Below are 24,689 nucleotides of genomic sequence, written 5' to 3' on the forward strand. Positions count from 1 at the left end.
ATCACTTATTTCTATATCCGACAACTTCAACCAGAATAGTGGCTTCTATAACATAGCTGAACCACTTGCCAAGAAACTTCTTCATCGCTATCCCACATAAGAACACTGTAGAAGGTCTGCTCACAAACTTGTCCAGTCTCCTTTCCAAGCTACCCAAGTTTTTAGACTCTACAACCCAACTCGGTACATCATCAGATGCAGCATTCTTCACCTGACCTCAGCCGGACTATAAATACTCGCGTTCCTTCCACCCCAGGTAGTTCTGTTTGTGACTTGAAAAAGCCCACTGTGTGGGCGAAACGTAGTCAATAAAGGATCACATTATACTGCATTTGTGTTTATATTGCCATTGTGTCGGTATTTTATACCATTTATTTCCACAACTGGGGGTAACTATGTCAAACTAGAGAAACGATCATAAACGGAAAATGAAACTGCTAAAGTGCATTAAAAGTCAGAAGCAATGCAAATGTAGTTCAAGAAGTCGTAACTCGAAGTGTTCGCCAGCAAACATAAGAGAAGGACGACTGATCAGAGATAAAGTGCAACACTTGGGTATCTTCAATGAGTGTTGCACATGTGTCTAATTTATCACCTTGTCGGTTCTCTGAACCATTCATCTACAGAAACAAAGTTCTGGTTATGATGGCAGCCGTTATAAACATTCAAAAGATAAAGACTAAAGAGATAAATCTCACACTGACCATCTCCCCAGAGGCGAAAATCACATCATAGCGCATGCAAAACTGGCATTCATAACAGAAGTTTGCGGAAGTCTAGTTTCACTACCAGAACTGTAATTAACCTGTTAGAAATGAACTATTGTAAAAATTAAGTAAAGAATCTAAAACTCTCTTCTTTGGAAGACCAAAGCATCCGGGGAGGATGTATACTCAAGATACAGCGACAGGATGGATATCAACAGACTGACGTGAGAAAGGCAGAAACAATGGGACATAAATGGAGGCTGAAAACTCAGATGACTAAACGGGATGCTACGAAATAATTCTTCAGAATGCAAAGTAGCTTCAGAAAAGTTCCTACACAGCTTCATCAGAAAAGTTCCTACACAGCTTCATCAGAAAAGTTCCTACACAGCTTCATCAGATATGTTCCTACACAGATTCATCAGAAATGTTCCTACACAGCTTCATCAGAAAAGTTCCTACACAGCTTCATCAGAAAAGTTCCTACACAGCTTCATCAGAAAAGTTCCTACACAGCTTCATCAGAAATGTTCCTACACAGCTTCATCAGAAAAGTTCCTACACAGCTTCATCAGAAAAGTTCCTACACAGCTTCATCAGAAAAGTTCCTACACAGCTTCATCAGAAATGTTCCTACACAGCTTCATCAGAAAAGTTCCTACACAGCTTCATCAGAAAAGTTCCTACACAGCTTCATCAGAAAAGTTCCTACACAGCTTCATCAGAAAAGTTCCTACACAGCTTCATCAGAAAAGTTCCTACACAGCTTCATCAGAAAATTTGGTAGAGCGGAAGTAGGAGGTAAATAACAACGCCAGTTTGTTGTCGGGTAAAATCGTGGATAATATATCCAACCAGACGTAGCTCAGTGAGTGCTAAGGCAAAAGGCTAATTTCTACAAATATAACTTTGCGAGTTCAACTTGTCAAGTACATCTCAGTAAGTACACATGTCCTTGTCTAAAGTGACCTTGATAAGCCATGGGCATCCTGTCCCCGACACAGACATAACACACGCACATGCACACACACACACACACACACACACACACACACACACACACACACACACACTGCTGCAGCGTACGGGCGTCTGGCAAACCTAAGAATAGCGTTCCGATACCTCAATAAGGAATCGTTCAAAATTCTGTACACCATTTACGTCAGGCCCATACTGGAGTATGCAGCATCAGTTTGGAATCCATACCTGGTCAAGCACGTCAAGAAATTAGAGAAAGTGCAAAGGTTTGCAACAAGACTAGTCCCAGAGCTAAGGGGACTGTCCTACGAAGAAAGGATAAGGGAAATTGGCTTGACGACACTGGAGGACAGGAGGGTCAGGGGAGACATGATAACGACATATAAAATACTGCGCGGGATAGACAAGGTGGACAAAGACAGGATGTTCCAGAGATGGGACACAGAAACAAAAGGTCACAATTGGAAGTTGAAGACTCAGATGAATCAAAGGGATGTTAGGAAGTATTTCTTCAGTCATAGAGTTGCCAGGAAGTGGAATAACCTAGAAAGTGACGTAGTGGAGGCGGGAACCATACATAGCGTTAAGATGGGGTATGATAAAGCTCATGGAGCAGGGAGCGAGGACCCAGTAGCAATTAGTGAAGAAGCGGGGCCAGGAGCTATGACTCGACCTCTGCAACCCCAAATAGGTGAGTACACACACATGGATGGACATTACCAAATAACAGTGATTTACATCTTAAGAAGGAATAAAAGGAAAGCAAGAGAGCTGCTGAACACAATTCTACAGAAAGAACTACAGAATAATTAGCTTCAAGGGAAGCTGCTGGTCGAAGGGGATTTCAACCATAAAAAGTAGATCTGGATGTGGCCAGAAATACAGGAAAAACGCTGATAAAAATAATAAGGGAAGATTTTACGACCCACCATGAGAACGGGAGATGCACCGGCTCGACTGAAGCGGGTTTCCGCCCTACGTAAATCGGACATAGATTGTGAGATACTTCTAGTAGGAAGCAGTGATTACACTGTGCTAAGCTTTGATTACATTGTATAAGTGGGATTAGCTGGAAGGGAAGAATTAACAAATAATAACTCATACTATAGAAGAGAGAACAATGCAGGGATGAAGGAGGGATTTAGTGTATGTTGCATCCTAAACTTGCAAGGGTTTATATCAGAAAAATGAAGAGTGGGAAGGATCGACTGCATATTCCTTTTACTGGAGGGACGCACGTGATATTTCACTACCATAGACTGAGTCATAAATAATTGGAGAAAGCATGGGGTATATGGTACAGTGCTACAGTGAACACGTAATGAACAGAAGCTTGAGGGTTGTGATAAGAGAAAACTTAAGCACTGAAAACAAGTGGAACTCCTTAAGATTAAGTTTAAAGGCCGGCCATGCACCAGATTTCTTGCACTCATTCACTTCTTCAAAACATGTCAGGAGAAAGGAGAGTTGTTGGGTTTTTCTTGTGGAAACGATTAATAGTAAAATAAGGTTTATAATCGACAAATAAAAAGAGGAAAGGGTCCTGTGTATTAAGGATAAGTTTAACAAAACGTTTTTCTAATATAAATATATATATCTAGTGACGTGTCCTCGACCAGAGGAGCGAGGACACGTCACTAGGTATGTCCTGGAGACATGAAGTGATGAATGGTTTTGAAAACCGACAGGTTGAAGAATTGAAATATTTTTGCAGCAAATGGGAATCTTTACTGAAGAAATGTTTCGCCATACAGTGGCTTCATCAGTCCTATACAAGGAAGGTATAAGGAGAGGAGGAGTTTGAAGTAATTAGTCCCTCAGCCTGGAATCGATGTGTTCAGTCCATCACTCTTGTGATGGACTGATGAAGTCACTGTGTGGCGAAACGTTTCTTCAATAAAGATTCCCATATGTTGCATAAGTGTCTCAATTCTTCAACCTAGAGACATACTTGAGACAATAGTTGAAGACCTCACTAAGTGATGGATCGTGGTGTTGTGAAGGTTTGAAAACGAAGCTTGAAAACGAGTACTGCATAGATTAAAAACACCACCCCTTTACTAGCAGCCCATAGATGAGTGACGGCTGACAGGGAGGTGTAAATACAGACACCTCTGGAATGTACATAGTTATGTGAAGAGACTGGACAAAATCATTTACAACTATATGAGCAGTCCATACAAAATCGTCCAAGACGATTCACATCTGTATCCAGCGAGTGAACTGATTCAAATTATTGTTCCTATCCAGTTCTTTCTTTCTCTCTTCATGGGAAACCAAGCCATAAACTGCTGACTAGAAGACAAAAGGTAAAAATACATAAAGTTGAAGGTCAAGGCATAAGAAACACTTAACACTAGGCTATGCCAACAACAAGGCTTACGGACATGAGGAGAAGAGAAGAGAAACCCCTAAGAATTTAGAGAAGGCGCAGACAACGAAACAGAAAAATTAAAAGAATTTCCCCTCACTAGACTGGCGTACATACGCCTCTCCCAAGAGACAACTAAAGATTTTAACAATAGAACTACAGTCATACGAATCAAACATACGTCGAATACCCATTTTTCCTTTATATACCGAATAAACCTGGTTTCCTCTTCAAATCCTGTGACTCTTACCACTTTTCCAATTTCTGTGGGTTTTGCCTCCAAGTCAGTCAGGCTATTCGTACTAAGATCATGCAGTCTGTCATAAGCACAGCAGCCTGGCTAATTAGGAACTATTTTCAGGAATTTGTTAAATAGGGGTTTTGCTGCTATTTGTAATTTTCTTTACATATGAAGGGAGGGCGCTGAGTTTTACGACTTACTCGCCACGCGTTCAATCCACGCCAGTGCTTGTCACAGGGGGTATTTTGCAGGGGGTATTTTTCCCCTGTCAAACAGGGAACATATTCAGTGTACAATTTTGAAATGATTCCTTCCAGTATTTTTCAGGTATTGATACTGATGTATCATTTTCGCATAATGAATCTTTTTACGGAGTACAGTCTGAGGGAATTTAGACATTCCCAGTATTATATGTATTTGATTGGATTTATACGGGCAGTGAGAATTTGTTTATAGCGAAGCAACTGTCTGATCCACTGATACTAGTTAGCTCAGATGAACCAGTCACATTCACTGAATGAACCTAGTTGGGGTCAAGGAATGCGGGTATCCGTCAGCTCAAGTAAACCCGGTCACTCGACCAAATTCAGCTTACACTGTTATTTACTAATATCCAAAGAACTCAGCCACCTGGTCGAATCATATAATAAAAAATCCAGTAAACTCCTTTTATGCTCAACCCAGAGCATACAGGTACTTTCATATTATACAAAATTCAAAAAGAATTTTTCATTGTATTGTTTTGTCAAGTCAGATTTTTGTTATTAAACTGTGCTGCACTTTCAAACAGTAACTTACCTGTGTATACCTACGACCATTGTCGAGGGATTTTATACCGTCGCATCCCGGCCTGAGGCTACACTTTCCTGGGACACAGTTGTGTATTCTTAAACTGAGTGGCAACCCTTCCAGACATAAACTATAAGAACATAAGAAAGGAGCACTGCAGCAGGCCTACTGGTCCATGCTATCTTCTATATAAACTTAGATTCTTTCTCCAATCACAGACCACTAACCAACAGCCTGCCTGGTCTGAGACGGCATTACAGGAAATTAACGTAGGATCGAGCCTCTACCACTCCTAGCCAATAATGACTCGTAGGAATTTAGACACTCATCACAGTGAAAGACATTTTTCAGAAAGTTATAAATATACATTGGAAGTACTTGAAGACCTTGTCCCAAATCTACACACCGCTATAACAACATACTGGAGTGAGAGATACGCGAGAAACTGCAAAATAAACCCAGTGGAAAGTAGGAACGCCGTGAGCACAATAAGAGAACATTGTATCAACATCCGTGGATCCAGAATATTCAACATCTTTCCAGAAGATATCATAAACTGTTGCAACCCCTGAATGAGTTGCAATGATTAATATGTATATATATATATATATACATATATATATATATATATATATATATATATATATATATATATATATATATATATATATATATATATATATATATATATATATATATATAATTATTACCTTTTCATATAATTTTATATTGCTTGTATTTGCGATAATAGCTAAATCGTAAATGTATTGCTTTATATTATTATTTGACTTAGCTTCCTTTTGTTAGGTAGGATGTAACATATGTGCTCAGTTCAAGTCTTGATTGTCTAACTACTGTAATTACCGCTCTTTGCTTGTTACTCTGCCAGCTTCTGTTGCTGGGCGACAGCTGTCCACGGAGCTATCACGTGATCGAGGGGGGGTGTCCTCACCTCGCCTGAAGTATTCAGTCTGGTCTAGACTCGCTGGGTGGTTGGACGTATTCCAGATAAAGTGCCTAAATCTCCCTTATAGGCCCTTGTTGGAAGATCGTCTCTAGCTTTCTTGTAGGTTCTGTGAGACTCTGTTCACAGAACATTTCATAGACTTAGTGATTTTAGACGTTGTACTGAGGTTGTGTGTCGCATAGGCACTCTGAGCAACTCAGGTCCTGAGCTGTAGCTTCTGACCTAACTTGTACTGGTATCTGTGTATTATCACAGTTGGGGATTTTCTTATGCTGAACTTAGATTCAGTAGTATGGGAGTTTTGTGACTTTTGTGGAGGATCGGCTGATGGTCCCTACTTAGTGCCGTTATATTATCTCCTTGTTCCTGTTTCAATGTCGCAGTTGCTTGTTATATTGTTATTGGGCTTAGCATTCATTTTATTGTTTAAGCAGACTGTTCTGACTGCCAGTTGGTCAAGAAGTTAGTTTATTTGAGGACTTTATCAGTCACTTGTTTAAGTCTAGTCGAGTCTTGAGACATAGCGAACTACTTAGAGCACTTACTCACATACACAAACTTGTACATATTTGTAATATCTTATTAAATGTTAATGTACTAGACGGTACTTAAGAATTATAAATGTGATATGTGCTTTCAGCACAATAATATTGTATACGAGAGAAGTGATTATTATTATTTTGTTGAAATCGATTTAATTTAATTTGATATACCTCTAGAGTCTAGACGATACTTAATAAATTTATTAAATTTTAATTTCTCTAGTTAGTAGCCTACCAGTTGTAATCCTGAAGCACTATTGAATCTTACTGAATTCTAATGGATAATTGGACAAGGATACTGACTAATTGTTACGAAAACCCAGTAACAGGCTGGATGCTAGAAGGGCAGTCCTTTCTAGTATTCACTGGAGATCTCTAAGCTTTTAGAATCGCGTTTTTTTGTAACATAAACACGGTTGGAACAAGTGTAAAAGTCTTCCAGGGGAAACTGGACAAGTATCTTCACCAGGTGGCAAATCATCCAGGCTGTGATGGATATGTGGGCATCGGGCAACCAGCAGCAACAGCCTGGTTGACCAGGCAAGCACCAGACAAGCTTGGCCCAAGGCCGGACTTCGCAAGTAGAAAAATACTCGAAACTAATTAAAGGTGTATATCAAAGGCAAAGGTATATCAAAGAAAAAGGAATATCAAAGGAATGGAACAGATGCAACTGCTGACGAAGTTTTGCAGAGCCATTTTTTAAACTAAGTGTACAGTCAAATAATGAAAATGTATTGTGCAATATTGTGTGTGTGTGTGTGTGTGTGTGTGTGTGTGTGTGTGTGTGTGTGTGTGTGTGTGTGTGTGTGTGTGTGTGTGTGTGTGTGTGTGTGTGTCTGTGTGTGTGTGTGTGTGTGTGATGTGTGTGTGTGTGTGTGATGTGTGTGTGTGTGTGTGTGGGGTGTGTGTGTGTGTGTGTGTGTGTGTGTGATGTTAGATGTGTGTGTGTGTGTGTGTGTGTGATGTGTGTGTGTGTGTGTGATGTGTGTGTGTGTGTGTGTGTGTGTGTGTGTGTGTGTGTGTGTGTGTGTGTGTGATGTGTGTGTGTGTGTGTGTGTGATGTGTGTGTGTGTGTGTGTGTGTGTGTGTGTGTCTGTGTGTGTGTGTGTGTGTGTGTGTGTGTGTGTGTGTGTGTGTGTGTGTGTGTGTGTGTGTGTGTGTGTGTGTGTCTGTGTGTGTGTGTGTGTGTGTGTGTGTGTGTGTCTGTGTGTGTGTGTGTGTGTGTGTGTGTGTGTGTGTGTGTGTGTGTGTGTGTGTGTGTCTGTGTGTGTGTGTGTATGTGTGTGTGTGTGTGTGTGTGTGTGTGTGTGTGTGATGTGCGATGTGTGATGTGTGATGTGTGTGTGTGTGTGTGTGTGTGTGTGTGTGTGTGTGTGTGTGTGTGTGTTGGGCGGCGTGTGCAGCAGTACAGACGGGCGGTTCGGCCGCCGTCTTGTCGCTAGTACACCACCCGCGGCGCCCACATGATTGCCTCAGGCGCCACCTTCACCCCACCCACCTCTCTAGCAACACCCACAGGTGACCCCAGCAACACTACATAAACCCAGGGAGAACAAGACGGGCCCCTCGGCCCCATCTAACACTAAACAAGTATGGAAGCCGGTTGTCTCAGGCTCCGGAGGGAAGGACAAATTAACAGCCGGTTCTCAGACATGTCAGCCGATTAGGTTCCAGTATGTTAACATGACCAAGCACATCGTCATCATCTCGTCTCTTACGAAGCAAAACGGATCGGCACGTCCACATTTCATTAGCAGTAGGATACGATTCGCCTATAAAAGAATAACTTTATTCTTGATTCTTATCTGCAGTGAGATTACGCTCTTAAGTACATCACATGATGTAATACAAATCACAGTGACGTTGCTGAAATATTTCACAAATTAGAGATAAAAAGATTTTTTCTTTTAATAAACCTTCCGTCTCTCACCGATGTAGAGTGAGCCATAAAAAGAAGAAAGACTTTCACGATCATTCACTCCATTACTATCTTGCCAAAGATGTGCTGACATTACAGCTCAGATGCCCCTGCGGACTGCAATATTCCCTCCCTTCTTTCAGTGTGAAGGTACTGTACATTCCACCTCCAGGACTCGAGTCCGGTTAACCCGTTCCCTGACTCCCTTCATAACGTTGCCTGACTCACACTCCAACAGCACGTCAAGTCATAAAAACCATTTGCTTCCAACCACGTTTGTCCTGGAATAACAGCGCGACCTGATAATGGTCAAGAAATTAATATCTTCTGGGTGAGTTGCGAGCCAGGCATAATATTTAGGCATCTTATCCCCGGAACACAAAGTATGGAAAAGAACAGATATAATAATGCTTCAGTGAGAAAAATGTTCACGCCGGGTTGGGCATTGTAACGCAGGATCGAGTCCTGGCCAGGCCGCAGTTCTGTTAACGATTCAATATATATATATATATATATATATATATATATATATATATATATATATATATATATATATATATATATATATATGTGTGTGTGTGAGTGTGTGTGTGTGTGTGTGTGTGTGTGTGTGTGTGTGTGTGTGTGTGTGTGTGTGCGTGCGTTGGTTTAATTATACTCTCATACATTCCCCTTTTTTCTTCCATGGACAACGTTCTTCGTCTTCACAGACTCCTCAGTGCACAACTCATCATTTCATAATTCACCTCGTCTTTCATTGACTCATCTGCTGATAAGTTCACTCACAAATGTCTGGATACATTCACTTCCTCCATACTCTTTCCCACTTTCCCTCATCATCTTGCTCTTTCCTAAGTTAACTTTTAATTTCCTTCTTTTACATACCCTACCAAGCTCGTCCATCAACCTCTGCAAATTCTCTTAAGAAATTCACAAAAGCACAGTGGCATCAGCAAAAAGCAAGAGTGACAACTCCCACTCTATGTTAGATTCTTAAATAAGAACATAAGAAAGAAGGAACACTGCGACAGGCCTACTGACCCATGCAGAGCAGGTCCATGTCCCCCCCTCCTGGATTAGCCCAATGACCTCTCCCCCCGGATTAGCCCAATGACCCACCCAGTCTGGTCACCTCCACTCAAGGATGGAGCACGGCACCAGACCCAGCAGCACAAGCTAGTCAGGTCCAGCTCACACCTACCCACACCCACTCATGTATTTATCTAATCTATTTTTAAAACTACACAACGTTTTAGCCTGAATAACTGTACTCAGGAGTTTGTTCCACTCATCCACGACTCTATTACCAAACCAGTGTTTTCCTATATCCTTCCTGAATCAGAATTTTTCCAACTTGAAACCATTGCTGCGAGTCCTGTCTTGGCTGGAAATTTTCAGCTCGCTATTAACATCCCCTTTATTTATTCCCGTTTTCCATTTATACACCTCGATCATATCCCCCCTAATTCTACGCCTTTCGAGAGAATGCAGATTCAGGGCCCTCAGTCTATCCTCATAGCGAAGATTTCTGATACATGGGATCATCTTTGTCATCCTCCTCTGTACGTTTTCCAGAGCATTTATATCCATTCTGTAATACGGTGACCAGAACTGAGCAGCATAGTCTAAATGAGGCCTAACCAAGGATATATAGAGTTGAAGAACAACCTGAGGACTTCTATTATTTATACTTCTAGATATGAAGCCAAGAATTCTGTTAGCTTTATTGCAAACACAAATGCACTGTTGTCTTGGTTTTAGATTACTGCTAACCAGAACTCCTAAATCCTTTTCGCAATCAGTAGTATTAAGATCTACATTATTTAGTTTATATGTGGCATGGTTATTTAACTGTCCAACATTTAGAACTTTGCATTTGTCAATATTAAACTGCATCTGCCACTTCTCCGACCATTGCATCAGTCTATTCAAATCATCCTGGAGTGCTCTAGTGTCCTCATTAGAATGAATTGGACGGCCTATTTTGATGATATCAGCAAATTTGCTTATGACGCTATTTATTCCCCCATCTACGTCGTTTATGTATATTGTGAACAACAACGGGCCCAACACTGACCCCTGAGGAACACCGCTTGTGACGTGCCCCCATTCTGATTTCTCCCCATTTATGCAAACTCTCTGCTGCCTATTTGTCAGCCATGCCTCTACCCAGGAAAAAAAATTCTCCTTCTATTCCGTGTGCCTTAAGTTTCCTCAATAGCCTCTTATGTAGAACTCTATCGAAAGCCTTACTAAAGTCCATACACAATATCATATTCATTACCATGATCTACCTCCTCAAACACCTTAGTGGAAAAAGTTAGTAAATTCGTAAGACAGGAACGCCCCTTTGTAAAACCGTGTTGAGATTCATTAATCAATCTGTGCCTATCAAGATGGCTACGAATTGCTTTGGCAATTATTGATTCCATAAATTTTCCCACTATGGAGGTAAGGCTTACTGGCCTATAGTTCAAAGCCAAGGACCTGTCACCTGCCTTGTAAATAGGTATTACATTTGCTATTTTCCACTTATCAGGCACTCTGCCAGTTTGTAGTGATATGTTAAAAAGATTAGCCAAAGGTATGCTAAGTTCCTCTTTACATACCTTTAACACCCTTGCAAACAGTTCATCAGGACCTGGGGATTTGTTAGGTTTTAGTTTCTCTATTTGTCTGAGGACCGTGTCACTAGTTACCGAAATCGTACATAGTTTATTATCCTGTTCTACATAATCTATTATTTCAGAAATATCGCTAATATTTTCCTGGGTGAAAACTGAGAGGAAGTAGGTATTGAGAATTTCACACATATCCTTATCACTGTCAGTGATCTCACCAGAATTACTCTTAAGTGGGCCAATCTTGTCCCTAATCTTACTTCTGCGTACCTGAAAGAGCCCTTTTGGGTTAGTCTTTGAATCCCTTGCGACCTTAGCCTCATAATCCCTTTTTGCTTTTCTTATTCCTTTCTTTATTTCTCTCTTTAATTGAATATATTGATTTCTTAACTGCCCATCCCCTCTTTTGATACGCCTATATATGCCTTTCTTTTGATCAATGAGATGTTTTATTCTATTGTTCATCCATTTGGGATCATTTTTGTTAGATCTAATTTCCTACTCGGAACAAAAGTTGTCTGGGCAGCTAGAACTATGCTCTGAAAAACGTCATATTGGCAACCAAGATCACCTACCTGACCCATAGTCAGGACATCCCAATTTAGCCCACCCAGGTAATTTTTCAGTCCCATGAAGTCGGCCAAGTGAAAATCTGGGAAGGAGATTTGATTGCAGTTATCTGGGTAATTCCATGATATATTGAAACTAAGTGATTTGTGATCACTTTCCCCAGGCTCATCATTAACCTCAAGATTATTAATTAGTGAATCTTTGCTGGTAAGAACCAAGTCAAGCAGATTGTTTCCTCTAATTGGTTCTGTCACAACCTGTTCTAAAAAGCAATCCTGAACTGTATACACAAATAACCCGCACATAAAAGAGAGAAGCTTACGACGACGTTTCGGTCCGACTTGGACCATTGACAAAGTCAATGTATCAAGAAAGTCACTAGACTCAAGATTTCCTGACATAATGTTCCAATCAATTTGTCTGAAGTTAAAATCTCCCATTATCACAACATTTTCATATCTAGATGCCTTATGAATTTCATCCCATAACAGCTTACTGTACTCCCTATCAAGGTTTGGGGGCCCATAAATCACACCCAAAATTAATTTGTCACGTCCATCGAGAAACTGTAGCCAAACAGATTCTGTGTTCGATGTTTCTAATCTTATATCATGTCTAAGACAGCAATTTAAATTTTGTCTGACATCCATCGCCACTCCACCGCCCTTCCTGTTGACCCAATCAGTGTGGAATAGTTTATAACCCTGTATGTTGCATTCAGAAGGCATTTCTCTATCTTTCAGATTGAACCAGGTTTCTGTTATACCAATAATATCTATGTTACCTAAAGGGAGCTAGTCACTCGTTGCCCTCTACTATCTCTCTTTGTTTGTTGATCAATTGATTTGCCATTACTAGCACCTTTATTTTGAATATTGTCTTTTAAACATATCCCTGAGGTATCCCGGTAATAACTGCTGTTTTTAACCCTAATGCTGCAGCCTGATTGTTTCCCACAAACACCCATACCTCTATAATCTATCAGTTTAAATTCCTAGACAAGTCATCAATTACCCTCTCAATTGAATTGGCTAATGCAATCACTCCATCCCCAGAGAGATGAACCCCATCCCTTGCATACATATCACGTTTGCCAAAGAACAGGTCCCAGTTATCAATGAATGGGATTACAAGTTCCTTGCAGTACCTGTCTAGCCAGCAGTTTATACCAATTGCCCTAGACATCCATTCATTGCCCACTCCCTTTCTAGGCAAGATGCTACATATGACTGGGATCCCTCACTTAGACCTAACTACTTCTAAGGCTGACCTGTACTTATCCAGCAGCTCCTCTCTACTGCCCTTCCCAATGTCATTACTCCCAGCACTAAGACAGATAATGGGCTTGTTCCCATTACCTGCCATAATATTATCCAACCTGCTGACTATGTCACCAACATCAGCTCCATGGAAGGCACACTCTCTGTCTCTGTTACAAAATGCACGGTCCATATATCTTACCTGAGAATCGCCTACTATTAAAATATTCTTACCTTGATTAGCAGGGGAATCAGTGGTACCTTCAACCTCACTAACAACTGAAGTACACTCGTCTTGGAGAACAGAGAATCGATTTCCTACCTTCACATCTTCTCTGTTAACTCTCCTCATCTTCCTTCCTGAACTGTGAACCACTTGCCACTTAAAGCGGCTACCACTATCACTGCTGGTGACCATTTCCTCCTTATCAGCTAAATCCTTCTCACACTCGCTTCCAAATTTATCTATGCGAAGCTTCAGCCTCCTCCTTTCCTCCTGAAGAAGTAGAATCTCCTTCTTCAACACTTGAACCTGAGATTCTAAACACTACAACAAGCCATGGTGCTTGGTAACACCCCACGCTAACTCCCAAGAGCTTAGGCAGGTATGACCGCAGGTGACCACTGACCTCAGCGTTAACTTAACAGCATTAAAGTTAACTCTTAATCTCACACCTCTCCAGTAACCGAGCATTCGCTTCTCTTACAAACCCATCTATAAATATATTGAACCACAATGGTGACATCGTGCATCACTAAGGCCTACTTATACTGGAAAATGAGCTCCCTCTCTCTCTCCTACATGCTCTAACCTGAGCCTCGCTATCATTATAAAAACTCTAAACTGCTTTCAGTAACCTATCACTTATTCCATACACTTGCAACAATGATCTTCCACACTGCTTCCGTCCACCCTATCATATGCCTTCTCCAAATCCGTAAATGCAACAACAGCCTCTTTACCCGTATGACAATACTGTTCACCTATATGATTCACTGTAAACACTTGATCTACACGCCCTCTAACCATCCTAAATTCTCGTTGTTCATCTGCGATCCTGTTCTCCGTCTCACTCACAAACAACTCTATACCACGTACCTTACCAGTTATACTCACCGGACTTATTTCGGTGAGTATACCTGGGATACAAGTGATACAAGGAAAAAGGAAGCAGCAGGTAAGAGAGAGGTGAAGGCTTGTAAGCTAAAGGAGGAGGCAGTATGGGGTAAGATATAAACAACTATTGGAGGATAGATGGGCTAGTCAGAGTATAAGCAATGGGGTTGAAGATATATAAGGTAGGTTTAAGAATGTATTGTTAGTGTGTTCAGCAGAAGTTTGTGGTTACAGGACAGTGGGTGCGAGAGGGAAGAAGAGCGATTGGTGGAATGATGTAAAGAGAGTAGTAAGAGAGAAAATGTTAGCATATGAGAGGTTTTTACAAAGTAGAAGTGATGCAAGGAGGGAGGAGTAAATGGAGAGGAAAAGAGAGGTTAGAGAGTGGTGAAGCAATGTAAAAAGAGATCAAATAAGAGAGTGTAGTGAGATTAATAAAATGAGGAAGCCTGAGAACAAATAGATTTGACTGTTACAAATAGGAGAGGAGAGTTATTAAATGGAGAGTTAAAGGTATCAGGAAGATGGAGGGAATATTTTGAGGCATTGTTAAATGTTGGTGAAGATAGGGAAGCTGTGATTTCATATATAGGGCAAGGAGGAATAACATCTTGTAGGAGTGAGGAGGAACGATTTGTGAGCTTGGGGGGAAGCTCGTGAAACGGTGGGTAGAATGAAAAGGGAAAGGTTTCTATCTTTATTCTATGGAATAAAGATAGAAATGTTAAAAGCAGGTTGAAATATAGTTCTGGAGTGGTTGGTATTTATATTTAATAAATGTATGGAAGAGGGTAAGGTGCCTAGAGATTTTCAGAGAGCATGCATTTCCCTTGTATAAAGGCAAAGAGGACAAAAGAGAGTGCAAAAATTATAGGGGAATAAGTTTGTGGAGTATACCTGGTAAATTGTATACTAGAGTTATTAATGAAAGAATTAAGAGTATGACGGAGAGTAGGACAGCAGATGAACAAGGAGGCTTTAGGAAAGGTACGGGGTGTGTAGACCAAGTGTTTACAGTGAAACATATAGGTGAAGAGTATTTAGATAAGGCTAAAGAGGTTTTTGTGGCATTTATGGATTTGAAAAAGGCGTATGACAGGGTGGATAGGGGGCAATGTGGCAGATGTTGCAAATGTATGGAATAAAAGGTAGGTTACTGAAAGCAGTGCAGAGTTTTTACAAGGATAGTGAGGCTCAGGTTAGAGTATGTGGAAGAGAGGGATATTATTTCTCAGTAAAGGTAGGCCTTAGACAAGGATGTGTGATGTCACAGTGGTTGTTCAATATATTTAAAGATGGGGTTGTAAGAGAAGTGAATGCTCGGGTGTTAACAAAAGGTTTGGTGTTAAAAGATAAAGAATCTAACACAATGTGAGAGTTGTCACAGTTGCTCTTTGCTGATGACAGTGTGCTTTTAGGAGATTCTGAAGAGAAATTGCAGAGGTTGGTGAATGAGCTTGGTAGGGTATGTAAAAGAAGAAAATTGGAAATGAATGTAGGAAAGAGTAAGGAGATGAGGATAAAAATAAATAGGTAACGAAAGATTGGATATCAGGTTGGAGGTAGAGAGCATGAAGGAGGTGAATATATTCAGATATTTAGGGGTGGACGTGACAGCAGATGGGTCTATGAAAGATTGAGATAAATCATAGAAATAAAAGGGAAGAAAGGTGAGTGGTGCACTGAGGAGTCTGTGGAGACAAAGAACTTTGTCCATGGAAGCAAAGGAGGGAGTGTATGGGTGTGAAGCTTGGGTGGTGAATGTTGCAACAAGGAGAAGGCTGGAGGCAGTGGAGATGTAATGTCTGAGGGCACTGTGTGGTGTGAATATCATGCAGAGAATTCGTAGTTTGGAAATTAGGAGGAGGTATGGGTTTACCAAAACTATTATTCAGAGGGCTGAGGAGGGGTTGTTGAGGTGATTATGACATGTAGAGAAAATGGAGCAAAATAGAATGACTTCGAGAGTGTATTAATCTGTAGTGGAAGGAAGGTGGGGTAGGGGTCAGAATAAGAAAAGTTGGACGGAGAAGGTAAACTAGGCTTTGTGTGTGAGGGGCTTAGACTTCCAGCAAGCATGCGTGAGCGTGTCAGATAGGAGCCAATGGAAACAAATGGTTTGTAGGACTTGACGTGCTGTTGGAGTGTGAGCAAAGTAACATTTATGAAGGGATTCAGGGAAACCGGCAGGCCGGACTTGAGTCCTGGAGATGGGAAGTACAGGGGTGTTAATGTTGCAGTTTTATAACTGTAGTATAAAGCGCGCCTCTGACAAGACAGTGATGGAGTGAATGATGGGTGGGAAACGGCCGATATGTTAGTAATATATATATATATATATATATATATATATATATATATATATATATATATATATATATATATATATATATATATATATATATATATTCCTCTCCAAATATTAGAATAACTATGTATTCAGGTGTTGAACTTATTTAGGTCAAGCACAGTCTTGCCATCAGTACACAGACATCAAGATTCAAATGACTCTTCGAACGTCAGTATTCTCATCCGTCATTCGTAGTGCAGGTACTGGACTTTGTACCTCCAGGGCAGGTACTGGACTTTGTACCTCCAGGGCAGGTACTGGACTTTGTACCTCCAGGGCAGGTACTGGACTTTGTACCTCCAGGGCAGGTACTGGACTTTGTACCTCCAGGGCAGGTACTGGACTTTCTACCTCCAGGGCAGGTACTGGACTTTGTACCTCCAGGGCAGGTACTGGACTTTCTACCTCCAGGGCAGGTACTGGACTTTGTACCTCCAGGGCAGGTACTGAACTTTGTACCTCCAGGGCAGGTACTGGACTTTGTACCTCCAGGGCAGGTACTGGACTTTGTACCTCCAGGGCAGGTACTGGACTTTGTACCTCCAGGGCAGGTACTGGACTTTGTACCTCCAGGGCAGGTACTGGACTTTGTACCTCCAGGGCAGGTACTGGACTTTGTACCTCCAGGGCAGGTACTGGACTTTGTACCTCCAGGGCAGGTACTGGACTTTGTACCTCCAGGGCAGGTACTGGACTTTCTACCTCCAGGGCAGGTACTGGACTTTCTACCTCCAGGGCAGGTACTGGACTTTCTACCTCCAGGGCAGGTACTGGACTTTGTACCTCCAGGGCAGGTACTGGACTTTCTACCTCCAGGGCAGGTACTGGACTTTCTACCTCCAGGGCAGGTACTGGACTTTCTACCTCCAGGGCAGGTACTGGACTTTGTACCTCCAGGGCAGGTACTGGACTTTGTACCTCCAGGGCAGGTACTGGACTTTCTACCTCCAGGGCAGGTACTGGACTTTGTACCTCCAGGGCAGGTACTGGACTTTCTACCTCCAGGGCAGGTACTGGACTTTGTACCTCCAGGGCAGGTACTGGACTTTCTACCTCCAGGGCAGGTACTGGACTTTCTACCTCCAGGGCAGGTACTGGACTTTGTACCTCCAGGGCAGGTACTGGACTTTCTACCTCCAGGGCAGGTACTGGACTTTGTACCTCCAGGGCAGGTACTGGACTTTCTACCTCCAGGGCAGGTACTGGACTTTCTACCTCCAGTGCAGGTACTGGACTTTCTACCTCCAGGGCAGGTACTGGACTTTGTACCTCCAGGGCAGGTACTGGACTTTCTACCTCCAGGGCAGGTACTGGATTTTCTACCTCCAGGGCAGGTACTGGACTTTCTACCTCCAGGGCAGGTACTGGACTTTCTACCTCCAGGGCAGGTACTGGACTTTCTACCTCCAGGGCAGGTACTGGACTTTCTACCTCCAGGGCAGGTACTGGACTTTCTACCTCCAGGGCAGGTACTGGACTTTGTACCTCCAGGGCAGGTACTGGACTTTGTACCTCCAGGGCAGGTACTGGACTTTCTACCTCCAGGGCAGGTACTGGACTTTCTACCTCCAGTGCAGGTACTGGACTTTCTACCTCCAGGGCAGGTACTGGACTTTCTACCTCCAGGGCAGGTACTGGACTTTCTACCTCCAGGGCAGGTACTGGACTTTCTACCTCCAGGGCAGGTACTGGACTTTCTACCTCCAGGGCAGGTACTGAACTTTCTACCTCCAGGGCAGGTACTGGACTTTCTACCTCCAGGGCAGATACTGGACTTTCTACCTCCAGTGCAGGTACTGGACTTTCTACCTCCAGGGCAGGTACTGGACTTTCTACCTCCAGTGCAGGTACTGGACTTTCTACCTCCAGGGCAGGTACTGGACTTTCTACCTCCAGGGCAGGTACTGGACTTTCTACCTCCAGGGCAGGTACTGGACTTTCTACCTCCAGGGCAGGTACTGGACTTTCTACCTCCAGGGCAGGTACTGAACTTTCTACCTCCAGGGCAGGTACTGGACTTTCTACCTCCAGGGCAGATACTGGACTTTCTACCTCCAGGGCAGATACTGGACTTTCTACCTCCAGTGCAGGTACTGGACTTTCTACCTCCAGGGCAGGTACTGGACTTTCTACCTCCAGGGCAGGTACTGGACTTTCTACCTTCAGGGTAGGTACTGGACTTTCTACCCGCAGGACTCAAGTTTGGCTAATTAGTTTCCCATCATAAATATTATTTTGCTCACACTCCAACAGCAAGTTTCTCACTCAGAATTGCAATATATTCTGTCTCATAAGATGACAAGGTTATCAAAGACGATCACAGGAAATGGATAAATAAACAGTGAGTTTTATCAAGTCACAAACAGATCTGTTTGTGACTCGATAAAGTCATATGAACGTTGGTTTAGTTTTCCATTTATTTTTAAATGTTCCTGAGCGAAAACATTGAAGGATTAAATAATGAACAATAATAATGATGGATCTACATGGTGTATTGAAGACAAAAAATTATGTAAATGTTGAAAACAATATTTATCAGGTCATGTTATAATTTGGGAAAGTTTTAAACAAATCGAAACGTTATCCCAATAAATACTTGCCATGCAAAGTCAGTATTTTCTTAATTATACTGATCTCAGCCCCGGTCAGTAATTATGGATCATCAGCCAGAGAGACGAGTCACAACATAACTCTAACGAAATTATGTATGTAAGTCTCGCCCCAGAACCAACGCGTTCACCCTCACGTACACAGGTTGTGATGCAACACCGAAAGTGGCATTTATGTAGCGCTCACATACCCAGACGTCTCTCTCAGCCACCCCCACCCCCAAGCCTCAAACAACTACGATATTGGGCTCATTGAACTGTCGTCAACTCTGCCTTTGAGGGAGTTAAACAACGTCTCGGCCGTTTTTTTCCTTGCTCTGAAATTTTCGCAAATACTGGCTATATCGGGAGACGAGATATGGAGAGATCTTGGTAAAGGATACCAGAGGATTTTACCCACACACAAGTTGGTGTGATGGGGAGGGTACTAAGAGACACCAGAGTCAGTTCTCAAGCTGTGGGTGTGAATTAGTAAATTATTGAATGATTTACACTCTAGCAGGATGCTGGTTCCTTTTCTTTCTGTCACATCAACGTAGGATAACACTTAAATCTCGGTATTACAACCTAAATCCAGCATACACTACACACACGATCATGCATGTGTATTTTATTCTGGATTTTCACTACCTCTGTGTTTTCTTCTAATTTGCTAATAGCTCTTGTCTTTCTAATGTTTCGTTTCAGTTTCACGAGGAAGATGGTTAGAATCCTTCCTCTGCAAGCAATGTATGTAGCACAAATGGGCTAAAATGCCAGGAGCAAGGGGTTATTAACCACTTGTCGTGTATCACTTGCTAAAAAAATATAATTGGTTGTGTGAATATGTGTTAGAGTAGCACAGATAATAACAAGGAATTCATGATGTTTCAAATGAAAAGAAGTTACATGTTCTGGCACAAAGTTAAAGGGGAAGGAAAATTATAACTGGGAGTAAAGTAACTTACAGAGATAGAACTAAAGAGAGAAGATCGGCAGTATTAAATGAAGAGGGAATAAGTGTTTAAATTCAAGAATTCTGTAGATGATACAGCGAACAGAAATATTTTTTCTTTCATATGGATACTTGTCAACTGAGCCATGAACCTGTTGTGAAAAACAGAGTTCCTCAGTTCTTGTTTCAGAGTTGTCATTTTGACCTCAGTAACGGTATCAAACATTACTCGCTAAACATAAAACAAATGTAGGTAGACATAAGGATCCCAGACAGAGTTCAATCCTTCTTGATGGTATGTTGTTATTCGACTATAAGAGTGTTTTTTCAAGTAACTGGGATCACCGATAATATAAATAATCATTACCTTACTGTCATTACCTTACTAGCCAATTCATTTAATTTGTACACAGCAACATATTCCTGGGACTGCGAAGCCTTGATCCAGGCTCGGTGGCCTGGTGGCTAAAGCTCCCGCTTCACCCACGGAGGGCCCGGGTTCGATTCCCGGCGGGTGGAAACATTTCGACACGTTTCCTTACACCTGTTGTCCTGTTCACCTAGCAGCAAATAGGTACCTGGGTGTTAGTCGACTGGTGTGGGTCGCATCCTGGGGGACAAGATTAAGGACCCCAATGGAAATAAGTTAGACAGTCCTCGATGACGCACTGACTTTCTTGGGTTATCCTGGGTGGCTAACCCTCCAGGGTTAAAAATCCGAACGAAATCTTATCTTATCTTTACATGACTGAAGAAACTAGAGAGGTTGAGCCTCAGTTACACACACCACAACATTATAAACATCGGGTGAAGGATCTATTATTCATTACAGCCCTTTATGCTATTTGACTTGGTACAGCTTGCAGTTGTCACCTGCAAGTTGCAGTAATAATTCTTAGTCTCATTGACCTGACGATAGCACACCTAACATTTCAAGTCTGATCTTTCTCCATTACTGCAATGGAAATGTAAATTCTCGCTTGTATTATCTATTATATTTTGTATTCCTTGTTTCCTGGAAACGGGACATGATGACGCAGCATTTGTTGAGACAGCATAGTCCTCAGAAATAGAGGAACATGTCACTGGAGAGTGTCCCACAGTGGTCACTGGAGTGTCCTACAGTGGTCACTGGAGAGTGTCCCACAGTGGTCACTGGAGAGTGTCCCACAGTGGTCACTGGAGTGTCCTACAGTGGTCACTGGAGAGTGTCCCACAGTGGTCACTGGAGAGTGTCCCACAGTGGTCACTGGAGTGTCCCACAGTGGTCACTGGAGTGTCCCACAGTGGTCACTACAGTGTTCACTGGAGAGTGTCCCACAGTGGTCACTGGAGAGTGTCCCACAGTGTTCACTGGAGAGTGTCCCACAGTGGTCACTGGAGAGTGTCCCACAGTGGTAACTGGAGTGTCCCACAGTGGTCACTGGAGTGTCCTACAGTGTTCACTGGAGAGTGTCCCACAGTGGTCACTGGAGAGTGTCCTACAGTGTTCACTGGAGAGTGTCCCACAGTGGTCACTGGAGTGTCCCACAGTGGTCACTGGAGTGTCCTACAGTGTTCACTGGAGAGTGCCCCACAGTGGTCACTGGAGTGTCCTACAGTGTTCACTGGAGAGTGTCCCACAGTGGTCACTGGAGAGTGTCCCACAGTGGTCACTGGAGTGTCCTACAGTGTTCACTGGAGAGTGTCCCACAGTGGTCACTGGAGAGTGTCCCACAGTGGTCACTGGAGTGTCCTACAGTGTTCACTGGAGAGTGTCCCACAGTGGTCACTGGAGTGTCCTACAGTGTTCACTGGAGAGTGTCCCACAGTGGTCACTGGAGAGTGTCCCACAGTGGTCACTGGAGTGTCCTACAGTGTTCACTGGAGAGTGTCCCACAGTGGTCACTGGAGAGTGTCCCACAGTGGTCACTGGAGAGTGTCCCACAGTGGTCACTGGAGTGTCCTACAGTGTTCACTGGAGAGTGTCCCACAGTGGTCACTGGAGTGTCCTACAGTGTTCACTGGAGAGTGTCCCACAGTGGTCACTGGAGAGTGTCCCACAGTGGTCACTGGAGAGTGTCCCACAGTGGTCACTGGAGTGTCCTACAGTGTTCACTGGAGAGTGTCCCACAGTGGTCACTGGAGAGTGTCCCACAGTGGTCACTGGAGTGTCCTACAGTGTTCACTGGAGAGTGTCCCACAGTGGTCACTGGAGAGTGTCCCACAGTGGTCACTGGAGTGTCCTACAGTGTTCACTGGAGAGTGTCCCACAGTGGTCACTGGAGAGTGTCCCACAGTGGTCACTGGAGTGTCCTACAGTGTTCACTGGAGAGTGTCCCACAGTGGTCACTGGAGAGTGTCCCACAGTGGTCACTGGAGTGTCCTACAGTGTTCACTGGAGAGTGTCCCACAGTGGTCACTGGAGAGTGTCCCACAGTGGTCACTGGAGAGTGTCCCACAGTGGTCACTGGAGTGTCCTACAGTGTTCACTGGAGAGTGTCCCACAGTGGTCACTGGAGAGTGTCCCACAGTGGTCACTGGAGAGTGTCCCACAGTGGTCACTGGAGTGTCCTACAGTGTTCACTGGAGAGTGTCCCACAGTGGTCACTGGAGTGTCCTACAGTGTTCACTGGAGAGTGTCCCACAGTGGTCACTGGAGAGTGTCCCACAGTGGTCACTGGAGAGTGTCCCACAGTGGTCACTGGAGTGTCCTACAGTGTTCACTGGAGAGTGTCCCACAGTGGTCACTGGAGAGTGTCCCACAGTGGTCACTGGAGTGTCCTACAGTGTTCACTGGAGAGTGTCCCACAGTGGTCACTGGAGAGTGTCCCACAGTGGTCACTGGAGAGTGTCCCACAGTGGTCACTGGAGTGTCCTACAGTGTTCACTGGAGAGTGTCCCACAGTGGTCACTGGAGAGTGTCCCACAGTGGTCACTGGAGTGTCCTACAGTGTTCACTGGAGAGTGTCCCACAGTGGTCACTGGAGAGTGTCCCACAGTGGTCACTGGAGTGTCCTACAGTGTTCACTGGAGAGTGTCCCACAGTGGTCACTGGAGAGTGTCCCACAGTGGTCACTGGAGTGTCCTACAGTGTTCACTGGAGAGTGTCCCACAGTGGTCACTGGAGAGTGTCCCACAGTGGTCACTGGAGTGTCCTACAGTGTTCACTGGAGAGTGTCCCACAGTGGTCACTGGAGAGTGTCCCACAATAGTCAGTGGAACTTGAAGACCTTAAAGCTGTGAAGGATGACAAAAGTAAATCAGAAATCGAAGGAAGAAATGCAGCACCGAATAACCTCACCACGGAACTGGTAGGGTTAGAACTCATGGCAAATGAGTCGTGAAACTCCATGGATTCTAACCCCACCCATCCCTTGGTTTGCTTGCAGTCGTGTTATCAAGACTTCGTGAGTCAAGTCAGAAATTATTTCGGACATCTCAGAGCCGGGATCCGTAGCCTCTAAAATAAAACAAAAATTTTTGTCGAAATTGACTTTTCAGTATTATTATTATTATAATAAAAAAAAAGCGCTAAGCCACAAGGACTATACAGGACTTTTCAGTAAATATCTCTAATCTCCAAAAAATATCTCCAGAATTGCAACATTGATTTCCAAATTCAGACTATTTTTTTTTTTTTTTTTTTTTTTTTTTTTTGTAATTCTGCATTTTGCCCATGAAAGAGAATTTATTATGTAACATGGGAAGAGGAATCCAATTGCTTCAAGTGTATATTAAAAGAGGTTTAACATGGTGTGTCACTTGGCATTATGCATAACAGCTCAGTGAGGCGACGACCCCAAAATTAAAATTCTATAACGCAGTTTATATTTTTGAAATCAATGTAAAGAGACCTTTACAACAATGTGCAACAGCAGTCTTCCGTTCCCTGACCCCGCCCGAGGGGCGTCGCTCCCTAATTAAAATTCTGAAACATCGAATAGCCTAAAACCTGAACCTGGGCACAAGGAAGCCCATGACTAAATTTGCTAACACTGGATTTCATGGGGATTGACTTCATTCATCATAAACCCGCAATTAGGAGCGGAACATAATGACTTCGACTGAGTGCGTTCTGGACCACTGTCAAGTCACAACTGGGGTGGAAAAGGTGGAGAAGGACTGAAGGTAGTACGGATGAGGGGCGGAGGAAAAGGGAGTGGTGATAGAAGTAGTGGTAGAAATAATATTAATTTTTGGTAGTAGTAGTAGTAATAGTAGCATCAGTGGTAGTAGTAGTAGTAGTGGTAATAATAGTGTTAGTAGTAGTATTAGTAGTAAAAGTAGTAGTAATAGTAGTAGTGGTAGTAATAGTAATAGTAGTTATAGTAGTAACAATAGTAGTAGTAGTAGTAGTAGTAGTAGTAGTAGTAGTAGTATGGGTGGTAATAGTATTGAACGCTCACCACCACAGCTACTGCTACTTCTATTACTATTACTACTACTACTATTGCTACTACTAGTATTGCTACTACCGATGCCATTACTACTCTTATTATTACTACTCTACTAATACGATTACTACTACTATTTCTACTACTATTACTGCTCCTATTACTATTACTAATACCACTTCCACTCCTAATACAATTACTATTGTACTACTACTACTACTATTACTATTAGTACTACTACTACTACTATTACTATTAGTAGTAGTACTACTACTACTATTACTATTAGTAGTAGTACTACTACTACTATTACTATTAGTAGTACTACTACTACTAT

The sequence above is a fragment of the Cherax quadricarinatus genome, chromosome 70, assembly GCF_038502225.1.
Source record: "Cherax quadricarinatus isolate ZL_2023a chromosome 70, ASM3850222v1, whole genome shotgun sequence".
NCBI lineage: Eukaryota > Metazoa > Arthropoda > Malacostraca > Decapoda > Parastacidae > Cherax > Cherax quadricarinatus.